The sequence below is a fragment of the Lagenorhynchus albirostris genome, chromosome 12 (assembly GCF_949774975.1).
Source record: "Lagenorhynchus albirostris chromosome 12, mLagAlb1.1, whole genome shotgun sequence".
Lineage (NCBI taxonomy): Eukaryota > Metazoa > Chordata > Mammalia > Artiodactyla > Delphinidae > Lagenorhynchus > Lagenorhynchus albirostris.
This window is the reverse complement of record NC_083106.1, coordinates 5,509,021-5,527,775: the sequence shown is the minus strand read 5'-3', so window position 1 is coordinate 5,527,775 and position 18,755 is coordinate 5,509,021. Positions and strand designations below refer to the sequence as shown.

Here is an 18,755-nt window from a genome sequence, read left to right as displayed (position 1 = left end):
ATTAACATAAGTCTCCTGTGTGTTACCTGCTTTTACCCAGGGTTTGGGAAAATATGTGGAGATTATAGCACATAACAGTAAAAGGAAACCAAAGCAGAGGAAAAGCACATATTAGACACCAACCTACTAAAAATTGACCCACAATTCCCTGACATCAGGTTTTTTTTGTTCGGGGATTTTTGGCCACCTATGTCTCCTTTAATTCTCTCTGACTGCCTCTCAGCTCTCCCAACTCTAGAACCCTTTTCTTACCCACTGTGTAGCTGCAGCCTCAAATCCCAAGTGGCTGCTCCTTTCCATGTAGAACATGTGAGCTACTTCCGTTCCCACCTTGGACTAGGTTCCTTTGCAGAACCAAAATTGAAGCTTCACTAAACAAACAGTCCACTTCTCCTTACCAACTCTTAACACCAAGTAAGTAAATAAATATTTTTTAAAAATACCCTTTGGAACTTTGAAATTATAGTTTCTTTAACATGATTAAATTCCTAGGCAGCTTTCTTTAGTTGGGATAGGGAATAGAAAGAGTTATTCTCCCCACATACTGGAGGGAGGGAGGATTATTTTCAGCTTGGGAAAATTATCAGCCAGTATCACTCTCAATATACTGCCCATCCTCTATCTTTCTTCTTCAGGGAAGCACATATAACATAGGATATGTGTCTGTTGCCCACTCTCTTTTTTAAATTTTTCATCCTATTTTTTCCTCTATGTTTACCGGGATATTTTGTACTGACCAGTTTTCCAGTTCATTAGTCATCTCTTCGTATAGCTAATCAACTCCTAAACCTATCTGCTGAATTCCTGCTTTCAAAATATAATGATGTTTTTCAGATCTAGAATTTCCCTTTGATTAATTTTATATGTTTCAGTTCTTTGATGAAATTCTTCACATTTATGTCTCTTTTTGAATACATTCTAATTCTTTAACGTCCATATCGTATAATGATGTGTAATTCACCTTCAATCACTTTTAATCATCTGCTTTTATTCTTGGCTTTCGGTCATTTGGTCCTGGTTTCTGGCATGACTGGTAATATTTGATTGACTGCTAGAAATTGTGTATAAAAAGTTTTGAGACTCTGTATAATATATTTCTCCAGAGATATTATACACTGTTAAGTGGCCAGTAGTGTATAGGCAGATCCATATACTAGGTGAACCTCAATCAGATTCTTTGAGGCTGTTGTTTAAGCTTCATGAGGGCTAGTCTATTTCCAATTTCCTTTGCTCTTAGGGCCCAGCTCTGAAGAAGGCTCACCTGAAAGACTGGGGTGTCTACTAGGTATCCGTTTTCCAGGCCCAACACTCCTTGCCTCTTCAGCATTGCTAAAATGTTTAAATTTCTACTTAGATTTTTAGCTTCTTAACAGATGCTCTCTGCATGGTTTTAGGCCTCTCTCCTGGGCGGGTGGAGCTGAGATGGCAAATGTCTCAAGGGGAAATTGCATCAGATGTCAGGCTCACTTCTCTGTGGTTCCTTTTTCTCTAGGATCTTGGAGCTGAAAGTCTTAGGTGACAAAAAGAGCCTGAATTCCAATATTTTCCCCCAACCCAGTGAGACTGACAGAAGTTCTAGGCCATTGTTTTCTGTTTAGTCTCTACACCCTATGAAGTGAATTGGAATGTATCCCAAGGAGGAAAACCATTGGTGAATTTTTAGGCATCTTCCTTTTTCTGGGATTTTGGCCTTTCAAGTCCTAGAGGCCTTGGTTACTGTCTGATGCCTTCAAACGGCTTGTTTTTGCATTTTATAAACGCTTTATTTGTTTGGAGTGGTTGGTTTAGTTTGATATAAGGTATCCAGAAGTAGAAATTCTTTTCCATTAATTGTTTTAAGTGTTATCCCTCCTTGCCTCTCATCTTCCTGCTCCCAAAATACACAGAATAACGTATTTCTGAAACCTCAGTAATCGGAACACTCCAATCCTTTTCTATCTTGGCAAGAAATATCCAGGGAAATGAATACAAATATAATCCTTGTATGTATATCTATGTATGTATATCTATATTTTTTATTCTTTCATTCTATACTAGTATATTTAGAAGACTTTCAGTGTTTGAGCTTGTAGAACTTTGAATTTCTTTTAGCAGTCTTGACAGATTTTACCATTTTGCTGTTTAACATCTTAGTTTAAATATATTTAAAAAATTAGAGTATTGTAGATCCATGACAAAACATTCTTTTTTTTTAACCATTCACATCTTTCCTATAAAATTCTTATTTTTTTATTAATGAATTTGGAAATCACAATGAGCATAACATAGGAGAACTCTGAAGCACCTTGGCCAGAGCACTTGAGTTGAAGTGGAGTTCCATTAGCAAATGAAAGTAATGCTAAGTAATGCTCTGTCACATTCTTGGTCCACGATGGATGCAGAGGCCCAAGCAATTTGTGAATGTCACTTCATTTTTCCTCTTTGCCTTAAACATACTTGCTTAAAGTTTTGTTAAAAGAAATATATATAAATGTATTAGAAGAAGTGTGAAAACTCAGATGTTGAGATTAGCCTTAGTCTTGAAAGAAGATTTGCTTTTGCAATATTATATGTTTTACACTTTAAAAAAATACTGTTGTAGAGTTATTTTTTTGAAAATTAAGAAATATCATTATTCAATCTTTGTGAAAAAAATCATTTTGATTTCTATCTTTTCTTTGAACATTTTTATTTCCATGAATTGACTTTTCCTAATATGTGGTACAATTGTGGGAAAATAATTATTAAACATTAGCGAACAGATCATATTTTGTACAGGGAATCACATACCTCCTCTTCCCCAAATTAAAAATATGCTGGGGGCTTCCCTGGTGGCGCAGTGGTTGAGAGTCCGCCTGCCGATGCAGGGGACACGGGTTCGTGCCCCGGTCCGGGAAGATCCCACATGCCACGGAGCAGCTGGGCCCGTGAGCCATGGCCGCTGAGCCTGCGCGTCCGGAGCCTGTGGTCCACAATGGGAGAGGCCACAACAGTGAGAGGCCCGCGTACCGCAAAAAAAAAAAAAAAAATATATATATATATATATATATATATATATATATGCTGGGTTTGGAAATATGTTCATTATTCAAAAATGTTTTCATTATTTAAAACACACAACCTTTTCCAATCTATTTGATCTCTGTGAATGAAGAAAAAAATACTATGAATATCTCATTATTCCTGGGTTCAATCCAAACTGATTTTTTAAGCTTGTAAAATACATATGGGAAGGAATTTAATATGAGCACTCAAAAAACCCTTTCAGTGTGGAAAGGGCTGATAGGCAAAAAGAAGAACCCAGACAGAGTGAGGACAACAGGCCATTGGTGAAAATGAGGAAACTTGTTCTAGCTCTTAGGGAAAACAAGTAAACAAATGTTGGGAGTCTGAAATACAGCTTTTAAATTGATATGGGAAAAAATACCAGCTGAAACAGATGGCATGTTTAATTTTTCCCTGAATAGATGAGATGAAAGATGTTGTCCTCTTAAAGAGAAACTGTTACAAGTAACAGTGATGGTTGATGGTATGCACTTCTTGTATAAGTTGGGTGGCATTTATTTATATTCTAATTTCTTTTTATTTAACCCCAGGTTATCAGTTATGGGATTGTAAGCATTCCAGAGATAAAAATTTCAGTATTCTTTCAGCTGATGGTTTTTAAAAAACAAGTCAGTTTAGCTTTTTGCCCTTGTTTTAGCCTCCCCAGTGTAAGGAGAGCTAGCAAGAGACCTGGAGAGTTTGCTCTAATAGCCAAGTAGCTTTCCTGGCCTTAACCCCATCATCTTTGCTTTGAGACTCAAAAATTCTCTTTTGCTTTCCGGGTTCTGCTGATAAATCCTAGGAGAGAAATGCTCCGTGCATTTCACAAGCATAGAAATGAGATCCGTCATTAAACAAAAGTGTCAGTAGCTCCCCCATAGCTGAACCTGACAAGATATGCGTAATAATCTGTTTTCCCTGTGCTTCTGAGAATCATTAAAGATGGAGATTCGTTTTCTGATAAATTAGCTCTTCTCTCTGTAGGTTGTAAGAAATTGCTTATTTAGTTACTAACCTAGTCTCTAATTATAAGACAGTACTAACGGAAAAATATAACTAAAAAAATTCTACACAGTACACTTTTGTTATAGGTCATTAAATGGTTTGAACTTATTTATATCCAGTCGTTTGCTCTCAGCAGCTCAAGTATTCAAACTTGGGAATCCTTGGCTGCTGTACAGCTCACTGAATTTTCATAATATAACCCTCTCCTCTTTAATGCAAAATATCCTAAAAGAATCTTCCATCAGAAACCACTTTAACAAAACCTAAGGAATTTGGGTGGTTCAACAGATAAATAGTTCTGTTCCGCAGGGAGTGAAGTTAACGTCCAGCCTCAAGTCTAAATTAAATGAGCTTGATCGTATCTCCCCAGTCTCTTGTGAACAGCAGTCCAGAATACTGAGCTGTATGAATAATTCCACCGTTCGGTGTGATTGATAGTCTTGGCTCAGGAGAGTCCTAGAATTGAACTAACAACCGCACTAAATTGTATCGCATCTTTAAAGGAGATAGCCCTGTTTAGTAAGGGCCCAGTTACACGACAGGGGCATGTTAACTAACGTGCACCATCCTCAGCCTGCGACTAGATAGAGGATGGCTTCCAGCTCTGCTGCTGGGGTCATCTCTGAATCACGTTGTGCAGCTCCAACTGCACAGAATGATGTATTTGCTTCTCTGGGGCTGCCTCTTGCTTCGGCTTTTTGTGTGTGATATTATATCTACTGATAAATATGTGAATTTTTCTTGCTAAATAATTTGTCTCTTGCAGTGTTAATGTCTGTATTTCAAATACGTAAGAATATTCCTATGGCTGTAGTCCACGTGCATTGTTTGGCATCCAAAAATTCATTGCATTTATTTACCTGCTATTTGGCCATTTAAAAAAATTATTTTAAAGTGATGAAACCTAGGGTTTCAATGGACTTTTCTTCTTTAATTTAAAGAACTGGGAATGTCATAACTGCATTGAAAATATACTTTCTTTATAACCTGTACTTAGTCAGTTGTGTTTATTGCCTTTTGGGCTCTGTCATAACAGTAGTTAAGGAGGGCTCCAACAGAAATAAAAATTAAAAGTATAGTTTTAGCAATCAATATTCCTTTAATATTTTAGAATTCTTATTAAGCTTTCACAGAATGACATCTACTCACAATTTTCAGGCTTAATTAAATTCATTAAATGATATAGAAGGAGTTTCTTTTGAGTATACAGTATGTAGATGGGTCAGTGGAAGAAAAATAATTTAAAAGATAATAAAATAAAATAATTATTTCTAAATAAAATGAACTTTTTTCCTGAAAGGCAACATAAAACTTTTATCTGGAAAAATAGAAAATTTACGGTAAATTGCTCCCAAGAATGTTAGGGCTTAAATGACCTTGAGATTATTCTCTGACTAACTGTCAAGCTAAAATATCAGATAGTGGTGATTTTTCTCTGGAACTGTCTAGAACTGCAATATTACTTGACTGACAGAGCTTTCTCTCTCTCTGAGCCTCTCTCTCTCTCTCTCCGTTATTGTTCCACTACCAGATGTCAATCATCCACGATTAAACAGGAAAGAATGATGGCATATTCTATTCTCAAACATAAACTCACTTTTTTCACTAACTGTAGACTTTATGGTGCATAGATAGGCTGTGGGTTTGTTTTGCTACTACACACAGGCCGAAAATGGGAAATTGAAAATAATATATGAACTTTTTGATGCTACCCTTAAAACTTCTATTAATAATAAATGTCAATAAAGGTGAAATATTACTATAGAATACCAATTTTATTTGAAAAAATTTGAATATAGAACTAAATAGCTATAACATCAATATTTTTCACATAATTTTAATTTACTAATTGAAAAGTAACTAAAACAATGTAACTAACAATTGCTTTTCCTGTGGATAAGTGTATTAAAAAGTAACTTTCATCTTTACAAAGTGTGCATTCCTATTGTATGTTATAGTATAATCTCACAAGTTAGGGATTAAGGGTTTCTTTCGCATGTGTTGGTACTAAACATCTCAAAGCAGTACATACTATCGTGATGTATTTTAAATTAATTTTCAGTTGCATTAGAAAGAGAATGATGGCTTGGTTATTCAGTTGTCACACTGATAAAGCTAGTATTTTAAAATTTCTGGCTTTCATGTTTAACATGAGAAATATAGGTAATATGTATACATTTATCTTAATCTTCCCTTTCTTAAACTTATAAACTGGAAAAAAAAACTACAAAATTTCCCTATTTTTTGAATAACCCTGAGTTTCTCAATTTAGAACTGATCAGCCAAAATAGTTAAACATTATTTCTATAATTGTGCAAACTTTTAGCCTCAAACACTAGATCATTATAGCAGTGTTTCTGGCATTCGGTGCTACGTAACGTTTCCCACTAATTAATCTGGAGTGATTTTCTTCACACCTTATTAGCATTCATTTATTATCTCAACAATTTTTGAAGCCTATGTATTAGACATTGTGCTGAAATGAATGAAACCGTATGGGTGAATAAAAATCTCATGTCAAAAAAAAGAAATTAAAAAAGAAACCTCTTGTCAAGTAGCTTACAGGTGAGGATAGGAAGATAGAAAGAGAAATCAAATAAATGCAGTGTTTTAGTAAGTATTTTTTTACCCTAACCCTGCAAATTGGTTCTTATGGTACTTTGTAGAGATAATTGTTGACTCCTCATGTCATAGCTGGTTTTGCCATTTCATATGTTAAGGATTAACCTGATATTCTAACTGATAACACTAGCAAAAACTGGTAATTTACCCATCACGACAAATCAGCTGGAGACCAACAGCATCTGCTACTGCTGGGTCATTAGAAATATATCAGCCTTTGTGTAAACATAACCAGTGATCCTTGTTCCATTTCCATTTGGTTTAAAAATTAAATTATTTTGACATTGCCTGTAGTTACTCACACTTAAAGGAAAGAAAGCCTTTCCAGAGAGAAAGAAAAGCAGCAAGTAAAAGCAAAATGGAGAATTGGCTGGGTGGGTAAGATGGATGGGGGTTCATAAACAGGAAAAAAGGGAGAGTATTTCAAATTCCCTTGGCAGTCTAGAAATCTGTTTTAATATTCCATTTATATTTTCTGGGAATACTTAGAAATGATGTGTTATTTATTTATGACACTGAGCCTGTCACAAAGTTCCAAGATTCACTGCAAAACATCCTTCTCATTCTAGTTGGAGCAGAAGTAGAGTTAACAGGCTTGGAAATGCACATGTGAGGTCTAGGCTGAACCACACCCCGAGGCTTTCCATTCTGCCTGTGATCTCTACTGCTTCCATTGCTTTCCGGGCCTTCTTTCTGCCCGGTTGGTGACAGCACGGTTTGTGTAGATACTCAGGTTCATGAGGAGGCAGAGGAACCCTGGGAGACATCAAGGCTTCTCTCTCCTGCTCTTTTCCCTTTGCTACGAGCACAGTGCCAGCATGCACTGTGGCTCCAGCTTAGTCCACTATTCAAACCATCTGCGTCTCACGTTAAAGCTTAAGATCAAGTGGAAGGCAACGCCAGTGCAATAGCCAGAAATATGTACCTAGTGCGTACTGAGAATCAAAGAAAATAGCATCAGGTTTTAGAGGAAGACAGAGGCCCTAGACACCAGTTGTGGGGTTGCATCATGATGCGTTCAGCACAAGATTTCCAGCAGGTAGGGATCAATCTCTTTTATCAGCATGTTCTTGTAAGTGTTTTGTGATATTTTCCTTTTAACCACCCTAAATTGTCAAATTACTCTTAATCAGCTTCACATCAATAAACAGCATTGTCCCCCTTTACCAGGCTGTTAATATAAAATGTCTTCAGTCAATCCAATGTTATTATGTTAGTTTCCTAGGGCTGCTGTAACAAAGTACTACGGACTGTGCAGCTTGAACAACAGAAGTTTATTGTCTCACAGCTCTGGAGGCCAGAAGTCTCCAGACATTAATATATTAGCAGGGCCATGCTCCCTCTGAAACCCTTAGGGGAGGATCCTTCCTGGCTTTTTCCAGCGTCTGGTGGCCCCAGACATTCTGTGGCTTCTGGCAGCACCTCTCCAGCCTTCACATGGCATTCTCCCTGAGTCTCTTCAAATAGTCCTCCTTCTAAGTGTGTCCATCTCTGTATTGAAATGTCCCCTTTTTATAAGGACACCAGTCATATCGGTTTAGGACCTACCCTCATGACCTCATCTTGACTTCACTACATCTGCAAAGGCTAATTCTAAATAATGTCACATTCTAAGGTACTATGGAAACACAGCTCAACTCTTAATAGCTATCCAAGTTGTTTAAATTAGTTTTCTTCTTTATTTCACCAGTAGAGGTTTATTAATTTTTTTTTTTTTTTTTTTTTTTTTTTTTTGCGGTACGCAGGCCTCTCACCTCTGTGGCCTCTCCCATTGCGGAGCACAGGCTCCAGACGCACAGGCTCAGTGGCCATGGCTCATGGGCCCAGCCTCTCCGCGGCATGTGGGATCCTCCCAGACCGGGGCACGAACCCGTGTCCCCTGCATCGGCAGGCGGACTCCCAACCACTGCGCCACCAGGAAAGCCCCTTTATTAAATTTTTAATGTAGATTTTGGGTCGATCTCCAATGATGCTTTTAGAAATACAACTATTTAACCTTTTTGCAGTGAAAGGTAAAAAAACAGACATAAGAAGCAGTGATTCAAAGGCAGTTTCTGCTGTCAGACTTGGGCTCAAATCTCATTTCTGCTCCTCACTAGCAGTGTGACCTTGGGCTTAGCCTTTCTTGAGTCTCAGTGTCCTCATCTGCTAAATGGGAGAATGGTCCTCACCTTGAAAGGTAAAGGAATTAAGTTACTTGATCTAGTTAAATACTTAGCATAGTATCTTGCAGGTAGTCAATACTCTATTACTCTTCAGATTATTGAAATTTATTGTCCCTTGGTTTCTAGCAAAACCTTTAGTTTTAGTAGAATATAAAAATATGCCCTGTGGGGTACTCTCTTATTGTTCCACTTTCTTCTCTTGTAAATGTAGGCGTTACATCCTGCTCACTGAGCCATGGATAGGCAAACCAGAATCTCACCTTGTCACCTGTCCCCCTTCCGGTAGCAGCAGGTGGCTTCCTTGGGCATAGACTGGAACTGGAAGGCTGGGAAAACTCAGTACTGAGCACTGCAGGCCCAGAGGGGTAGAGGAGCCCAGGATATCAGAAACTCAAGGATGGAGGCAGCAGGTATGGGAAATGGAGATAGTTAGGGTGGCCAGAGGTCATGAACCCAAGGGGTCAGAAATAGGCATCCAGCAGTACCTGTTACCAGATAGAGGGTGAGCCTGATCTTGCCATGGTGGAAGCCCTGGGCCCAGAGGTGCTTGCAAGAACTAATTGCTGGAAGTGTAAAGCCATTGGATTTTAGGCGTAATCGAGTATGGGTAGGGCAGAAGACAGACACTCTCGAAAGGCTTCTTTCTAAGCGTTACTGCAAGAGCTGTGCTTTTCATCATCAACCATCACCTGGCCTGAGGCACCAAATTTGAGGAAGAATGAGGTGGCAACCTCTATGATTTGATTTCAGAGATATTATACAGGTCCTGAGAGACCCACTAATCCTTTCTTACCTCTTAACTGATGTTCTCAAGTTCCAAACATTTAAAATATTCCTGCTGGTTGATATTCTAAACCTACCCTTGTGGAAACCCCTTTAATCTGTTATTAATCATTTATTCCAAATATGGGTTTACATTATTAAAGAGCAAGTTTTGACAAGGAGTTAGAGCATGAAAGTAAATGGCATCTGAATTAGGAGCAACCCCAGTGCAGGGGAAGGGCCCACACATCCCCAACTTTATCTTCTGATCATGGGCAGTCCAGACAGAAGATCAGGGGCAGAGACTTGCTGCCTGCCTTGGGCCATAAAAACAATATTATAAATATTGGTTATGCTATTACGTAGCATACAAAAGCCATTGTGAATATTTGTGCAGCTAAAATACAACACATTTACTGTAAAAACCAGAAAAAACAAAAACTTGTCAAAGGTTCAGTAACCTCTTCTCCATCACCCAGTGACAAACGTCACTTAATTAAGTCACTTGGTTGTTGCCTGTACAGAACCATGGTTCCAACATTTGCAACGGGTCAATCTGTTAGCGTCATGTGTATTTCTTAAGGTAAAAGGGCATTGTGTTTATTTTTTCTTGGGTCTTATTTTAATTTATTTGTTTACTTATCTTTTTGTCCAACATCCATATGAAAGAGGATCACTTGAAAAGATTTTCCTTTCAAAATCAAGAAGCAAAGAACTTTAGTCATTTTATCTATTGAGTTAGGAAAATGTAAAATTTAACTGTGAAGGACATATATCAAGCCACAATCCCAGTAAACAGAGATGAAAATATAAATAAGCTGGAAGTAGACCCCCCAGTCATTTGCTAAAGAAACAGGCCACATATATTACTCTGGGTGTCAGAGAAGACAAGATGAAATTTACTTGGAATTTCAATAGAAGGTATTTTAATTTCTTTAGTAAAGGTATTGAAAAATGTTTGCTAATGATATAACACATATTTATGCTTTAGTGAGAAGGGAAAGGCTTTGAAATCCTGAGAATAACCAGATTTTTAACTGAATGAGTCCCCTAGATATCCTCCAGAACTTTAAGCAAAGAAACTAAGTTAATAAAACAAACAGCCATTAATTAGACTGGTGTGGTTCGCGGACTATCTGGAGCTTTGATGGTGGTGCTTTGCAAATCTAGCTAGCAAAAGGTTTTAAAAAGTATGCTAGTCTCAAGATTAACTCTACTTTCTGAAAAAGAATGAATTTCAAATATTCATATCCCATATTAATATTTAAAGATTCATTTAAAAACCCATTTTAAATATAGCTCAGTTTAGGATTTTTTACAATATATCTCATTTGTATGACAGACTGTTACCCACAATGGCTCATATATAATTCTTATAATGAAAACTGTGAAATTCCCAAGCACATCTGATATGTGTGTTTATGTATTCTTACCTCCAACTGCATTGCATTTGGTACGTCCTCCGAATGACCTGAACCATGGTGGTTTTTTTTGTTGTAGCATCTGCTCCATTTATCCATGGTCAAACGTGTTGCTTTGCTTTTAACATTCGCTGGAAAAATATTTATTTGAGTTCCTACAATATGTTGGACACGGTCTTGACTTGAGTTGCTTCAGTAAACAGAAGTCGAAGTCCTCTGTTTGTGGAGCTTAGGCCTGTGGAGGCTGACAGTACATGAAGCACATAAGGATTTTATGGAGTGTGTTGGAAGATGATAATTGCCAAAAGGTCAACCAGAGAAGGGGGATGAGGAGTTCAGGGCTGGAGCAGGGGGCAGGCCTAACAAAACTAGAGTGAACAGGGGCCATGCCACTGAGAACATGTGAGCACAGAGAGGGGGTCTGGTAAGTCTATGAAGAGGATGGAGGCCAGTGTCCCTGGTGGTGTCCCTGGTAGGGAGTCAGTGAGGGGGGAAATGATAGGTGTGGTCAGCAAGGTCACAGGGCCAGATCCTTTGGGCCTTGCAGGCCATTGTAAGGACTGAATGATAAGGGGAGGAGATAATGGAGGGTTTGCGTGGAGGAATAATGCAGTCTGACTCATGTTTTAGGGAGAGCCTTCTGCTGCTGTGTTAAGAAGAGATTGTAAGGGAATAAGTGTAGGAACAGGGAGGCTAGTTAGGAGGCAGACATGTTAACATAGGAGAGAGTTGATGGACCAGGGTGGGAATGGAGCAGGTGGTGAGATGAGCTGGGGTACCTGGACTTCTCTGGCTGTTCCAATGGTATAACAAAATGGAGCACTCAGTAGGTATGCACCTGTGGCCATAACTGTACAAACTCACAATTCCTTGTGTCTGTAACTTACCCTGTACCTTTATACTGATCCACCTGCACACCAGGAACAAGTGCCCAATAAAATCCAGGAACATAGCCGCTTAGCACAGGGAGATCAGCTCGGTGCTTTGTGACCGCCTGAAGGGGTGGGATAGGGAGGGTGGGAGGGAGGGAGACGCAAGAGGGAGGAGATATGGGAACATATGTATATGTACAGCTGATTCACTTTGTTATAAAGCAGAAACTAACACACCATTGTAAAGCAATTATACTCCAATAAAGATATTAAAAAAAAAAAACTCCTAAAAATAAATAAATAAAGAGTAGTGGGAACTTGTTAAAAAAAAAAAAAATCCAGGAACATTTCAGTTCTGTTTGTGGCTATCACCCAGAACCTAGTCACTTCAACTCTACTTGCTTTTGTTCTCTGCAGAGTTCTAATTTCCCCCAGGTTTCTGACGCTTCACCTCTGTTAGTGGATTCAACAACTGAATTTTGCTAGCTGGTTTCTGGCCTTCTGTGTCCACAGGGTATCCCACCAGGCTCAGCAGGCACTCACCTCTGCCAGGTGGGCAGGTACTAAAGTTTGCTTCTGAAGGTCACAGCTGGGGCTGACTAGAGTGAGGATAGTTCAGGAGTTGAGAAAACCAGAGAGCAGAGCCAGCCAAATGCAACTGTCAAATCCAAAGAGTTGGGCCAAAAATGGGAGTTAAGTCCTCAGGTTAAGAAGTTGAAAACAGAATGATACAGTCAGGAAATGAGAGCCAGTGAGGGCAGGAAGTGAGCCGTTCAGGAATAATTTCTGTGAGTACAGCTGGAGAGCTGGGGGCTGGCATGAATCAGCCACCAGGCACCTACTGCGTGGGGGGTCAGGCAGGCTTTAAAGCTTGGCCCTGTCTGCATATGTCAGACTTAATAATTGAATTTATCTTAACCTTGTATGTGATCCCAAGGGTTAGGTTTAGAGAACACAGTATCCTTCTTAGTTTTTCAGGACGATTTTGGTCACTAGTGGCAGACTCCTAGCTCAAATTGCTTTAAATAAGAAAAAGCAATTTATTGCCTAGCATAACTAGAAAATGCAGGGATGACGTTGCTTCTGGCATAGCTGGATCCAGAGACGAACAGTACCATGAATACTCAGTCTCTTTTTCCATTGATCAGGTATTTTCCTTGGTGTTGGCTTCATTCTCAGGCTGCTTAGCAACCCCATTAGGAGGAGGATTTCTCTTTCCCAGCAGTTAAAGCCAAAATTTAGCATGCAGCACAGTAGCCTGGTTTAGGCCATGTGCCCATACCAGAATCAATTCCTATGGCCTAGGGAGATGGAATAACTTTTTGGATTGCATACTTCCCTTGCTGTTTGAATTTTTGCTGTCACTCATATACCTATGAGTTTATTCACGACATGGTACATAGACGTCCACAGATGAGAGAAGAAGGAAGCTGCAGTGTTTCCATCCGTGGACAGTGTGGAGGCTGCTCGTGAGCTTCTCAGGATATGTCATCCCTGTCATGTTCACAGTCTCAGGGCTTGCCGGTAGCATGTTGACTGTTCAAGTTGTTAAGTAAACTTTCTGAAGGAAGAACGAGATTCCCCCAGACCCTGATTGTCTCACGAGCAATTGCAAAGTACGCAGCCCCACCCTAAGGGTGCCACAGCGTGACTGCAAGTGAGGTTGACCTCATGATTAAACACAGCCTAGGGTTTCTACTATCGTGGTGGTATTCGTGACTCACAAATTTGTGTTTCTGCCAGAGCTACAGATCCTTTTATTTTCCTGCATCCTGGCCTTTTTAGTCCAGTGGTTGTGTGGGCAACTTGAACTCAACTCCCCTGGCACCAAATTCCTCATCCTGTCTTCTTCACCACTCCTGATTCTACCATACCCCACTCCATATCTAATCTTATTCTCATTTCCCCATTTGGGTTGACAGCCCCCCTCTGCCTTGCTACCCAAGCCTTGAGGCTCCTTCACCATCCCCATCTCAATCCACTAGCTCTTCAATCAGACCTGCCCCTGAACTGGAATGATCCATCTGAGGTGAGAGCCCGACTGCATATTCCCTACTTAAGATGCTCTAGTGACTCTCCCCTTCTTACAAGTCAAGGCTCAGATTCCTCCGTGGAGCCTCCCAGGCTCTCTGTGCTGGCCCCTACCTACCTCTCAGTCTTTGCTCCCACTGCGTTTCCTGAGCACCCATTTAGTGCTCCAAACTTACGTGGTTTGCCGTTCCTGAACCAACATGATCTACACCTTTGCTCACTCTCTTATTCAACACTGAATTCCCTTTCTTCTTTCGTCTGAGTGATGAACATCTGCCTATTCTTCTGCCAAGGCTCAGGCTCTAGGAACCCTTTCCTGTTCCTATCGGGTCTAACACTCTGTCTCCTGTGGACCCCACCTCAACCCGGGCCCCTCTCTCCAGCCTCTGCAGCACGTTAGTGATTTTTATCCATCTCCACGCCCAGTTCCCCTTAGCAGGCTCTAAGCCTCATCGAAGGCAGAGGCCATATCTTACTGAGGTTGTAAAAGCAGAGGCATGCTTTTGCCCACAGTGGCTAACATGAATGAGCACTGAATAAATGTTTTAAGGGGAAGGAATGAGTGAGTTTGTTTTTCTGGGGAAGTTGTTGACACCACCCTTTCCTCTGAAGGTGTGGCTAACGTGCTTGCACCGAATGCTAAATATGTGTGTTGGAAGTGGGAGTGGGGAGGCAAAGGACAGTCACTGGGGACAAGGTGGATGGCGCACCTGAACAGAGTTCCTGGCCATGACCATGCCCGTGCTCAGAGTGAATATGACTTCTCATCTCACAATTAGGGCACTGTGATTAGAAGACCTCAGGAGTCCCTCTGAGGGCTAGCATTCTGTTTATAGAGCTTTATTAGTTTAAATGATACCAGTTTGCTACAATAAAATGAAGATGTCTAGGGAAGCATTGGATAAAAGTCAGATTGGGGCAAGACATAGTTACGGAAAGAAAGGCAGCTTTTCTATAATGAGCTGCTTATAAAAACCACCAAGATACTTGTTTTGGCAGGTGAAGACAGGTGGGGGAATTTAAAGTATGAAAGATCACATTTGTTTAGGGAATGTAGTTCTTAATGACTAATTCTGTGTAACAAAAGATTCTCCAAGAGGTGATTATATCAGTTATTAAAAGGTGTTCATGTCTTGGGTGTGCAAATATCAAAGCGTGGAATTTCTAATCTCTCATTCTGCGATGTTAAAATTGTAAGGTGCCAATAAAACTCTTGTGGATCACAAATATTGTGTGGAATTTTCAGCTCAAAATAATATGAACATAGTGACATAGAACTTACAGCAAGAATTAACATTTAAATATATGTGCATAAGTATATTTGTGTATATATAGATATCTATATTTATAGATAACTATGTATATATACATACATACTCTTATGCACCTTGAACAATTTTTACTGACCTTGAAATTCAGTAGTCTCAAGAGTGTTTTCCGTATTAGAGAACTCTATCCAGGCCTGCATATTTTCAGCGTTTTTATGTTCCTACTATATTTCATTGCAGTTGTAATATGTCAGTTATATCATGAGTTGAAACTACATACACAGTCACTTTTATAACATTGTTTCAACCTAGATAGTAATTCCCTGTGGGAAAAAACTCTTGTATTCCACATCTTTGTCAACCCATAGAGGCTAGAGAGGTATCTTGCCAGGAGGAGCTGGAACTCAATAAATATTTATTTAATGAATTGTTGGAAAACAAATAGATAAACACAGCAGTAATCTACTAGCAGACTAGTAATTTTGGAACACAAGATAGTGAAAATAGGAGAGATAATGTATTACAGTGGTTAATATCCTGGGCCATAGAATCAGGCCTGATTTCACATCTCAGCTCTGCCATTTACAAGGTAAATAACTTTGGGCAAATTACTTAATCTCATTAAAGCTCAGTTTTCTTATCTATAAAACAAATGAATTTCTCTGAAGGTAAAATGAGATAACGCTTAGCAAAATGTTCAGCACACAGGAAACTCTGATTACTTTTACTGTTTTTATGTAAAGTAATAATCACAAAAATATTAAATTAATGCTATCACGTAGGCCTCCGTTTTGTTAATCATTGGCAGTTTCACTGAAAGATGTGATTTTAGGAACTGCTAAAGGGAAGATATAAAATTCTGAGGGGGAGCATTCTGGAGTAGTGTGTGGCTAGTGAAGTTTGGAGGCGTGGACTTGGAGTAATCAGCAGGTTTTCTGGACACCTGAGGACTTCAAAGCATGGAGCATTTAACTTGGACTTGAATGCATTGGGAGGTCAAAACTGAGCTCTTGGAAGGGGGAAATCATGGCCAATGTCAAATGTAGAAAAGTAACTTTACCATATGCAGTAAGGAATGAGGGAAAAGAGGACAGTTTTTGAAGCAAGGTCTTGAGCTAAGATTAGGAAGTGACCCACCAGGTGAACAAGTGTTCAGAATTACGGGTTTAGTCATCAACAAATGGCAGGATTTGGTGTCTCAGGAGGTGACACCTTCACAAGGAGTTTCCCTCTGTGAAATTCTCCAGGTGCTTTGAATACTTCCGAATTTGAATACCTCACTTGGTCCTCTGATTATTTACCTCTTGTTGCCTCCCTCTCTAGAGAGTGTGGTAGGACAGGGGAACCACTGAGTTGTGACTTGGAATTGTGTCCAGTGGGGCTGGAGGTGAAGATGGAAGTGCTCAGGGACTCACAGCTGGGGTCGGGTAGGGTGGAGAGCAGGTATAGAAACAAACGTTCACATCAATGATTAGACATTATCCCTCTGGGGAGCCCAGAAAGATTGTGAAAGCATGGGCATGATATGACCATAATTGCACTTAGAAATATCTCCCTGATAGTGTCATAGAAGATGAATGGGGAAGACTGATGGAGAGAGAACAGAAAATGAGTTTTTTAAGTCTTCAGGTCAGAGGTGAGGAACGCCTGTTCCAAGGTGCCGGTGAGGGAAAGGAGAGCAAGGAGTGAATTACAGTGATGGTTAGGGGGTGGAGTTCACAGATGCCAAACCAGGTCTAGCTTCAGGTAAATTTGTAGGTTTGGTAGAAAGAAGAGAAGGGATTTATACCCACTGACCTCTTCTTTTTATCTCCTTCTGAAGTAGAAAGCAAAGGCATCTCCTGAAAATAAGGAGGCAAAATGGACTGGTGGGTGTGAGGTTGTAGGGAACATTTGGGATGGGAGAGGGAAAGCATCCGAATCACCTATGTAGCTCTGATAAGCAGATTTGCATGGTTTCCCCTGCTGTCTGGGTTAAGGAGCAAAGCAAGTTGAAGGTTGTGTTGATCTAGGTTTGGGGATTTGCAGAGAATTTCAGGGAAGGATATGATCTGGCTAAGCAGGTGTTCAGTATTTGTTGGATGAATAAATACTCTTGGACACTGTGGAAAGGAGTTTATTAGGAGACATTATACAAGAAAGTAAAAATCTATAAACAAGTAAATAATCTTATTTCCTAAGACATCCCTTATTCAGGAAGGCCTTATGTGACCCCCAAGTAGGTTCCCTTCTACCTTGTATTCCCAGTGGTACCTGTCGCCTTCTTTTGGAGGCATTTCGCTTACTTGTAATCGATCAGTAGGTTATTCATGATGATTTTTGTGATGTACACTTCCCCATTGGTCTTTCATCTCTGTTTTGTTGATTATTGTATTCTAAATGCTTACACATAGTAGCTGCTCAATAAATCCGCAGTGTTCGATACATATTTTAACTGAGGGAATGCCATATTTTTAAATGTTTTGTTGCTTTATGGTCTCTCATAAGGTTTTGTGAATTGCTTTAGTTAGGAAGAAGAGTAACAAATTAAATTTCAAATGGTACTCCATTGGAATATAGGTTCTTACTGGCTCATAGGGATGGGAATTTGTGTATTTATATCCAAATTGCATGGGAATTACACAGTGATTAGATATACAAATACATATATCTAAAACTAGCTTCTGGCCAACTTAAATCTAGCTTCTATAATTATTGCACCTATACTTGACACTCTTTGTGGTTTCTCTTTTTTCCTCCCACTACACATTTTATTATACTAAGTGTTTCAAACTGGAAAATGCTCATAAGTGGCACAGGATGTGTTTTATTATAGAAATGAATGCTTGCATTAAGAACAGATGCTTGTTATTTGGGATTTGACACGAAGAAACAGATATTTTGCTAGAATACATCTGGTAGCGGTTCTATTACTAAATCTGAAGAAACAAACCACCGCCACCCTTTGCAGGTATCAAATGTGTATAGTCGGTGACACATCTGACTTCTGAACTCTTGCTCTAGTCTTTTCTATTGAAATCTGAAAGTGTGTTATTGAAAGTTAAACTGTTCTCTAGGTTGTCTACCTAATTTCACAGCTTAGTTTTATAGATATGAAACCTATGTCTCATCTACTATGTGGTCTTCACATTTCAATTACATTTAGGCTTCTAACCAATGTATTTCTGGAGAATGCTAGCAAACTTTATTTTTTCTAACTATTTTTTTAAAATTCTAAACTGTAAACTACTTTTCTTAGCAATACAAAAATTTTCTTCAATAATGAGTCTATCAGATAATACCAATCATAAATTAAAATTGGAATAGAATATGAACGCATACTTTGCAAAATAAATCACTGTTTACATTTAAAATATTCTATATTTCTTACTCTTAAACATGGAATATTATAAATATTTCTAAATGATATTTTAATTTAACATACTAATCTGTGGATTATTTATATGGTGACTTACACAGCACCTCTCTCTTCCTCTGTCAGGTTGAAGCTCAGACCATCATAACTAAGTAGGCAGAAGAATGTATATGGCTTGCGTGTCTCTTTCTGTGCTTCTCAGAATGTTTTTCTTTCTCTTTGTTGGAAAG

The 18,755-nt window shown here is 39.2% G+C and overlaps 1 protein-coding gene across 1 annotated transcript in view; it reads left to right on the top strand.

Moving 5' to 3' along the window:
• The window catches only part of PACRG (parkin coregulated), a 518,861-nt gene that overhangs the window by 193,307 nt on the left and 306,799 nt on the right, over positions 1 to 18,755 (top strand). The gene's annotated exons all lie outside the window — the stretch shown is intronic.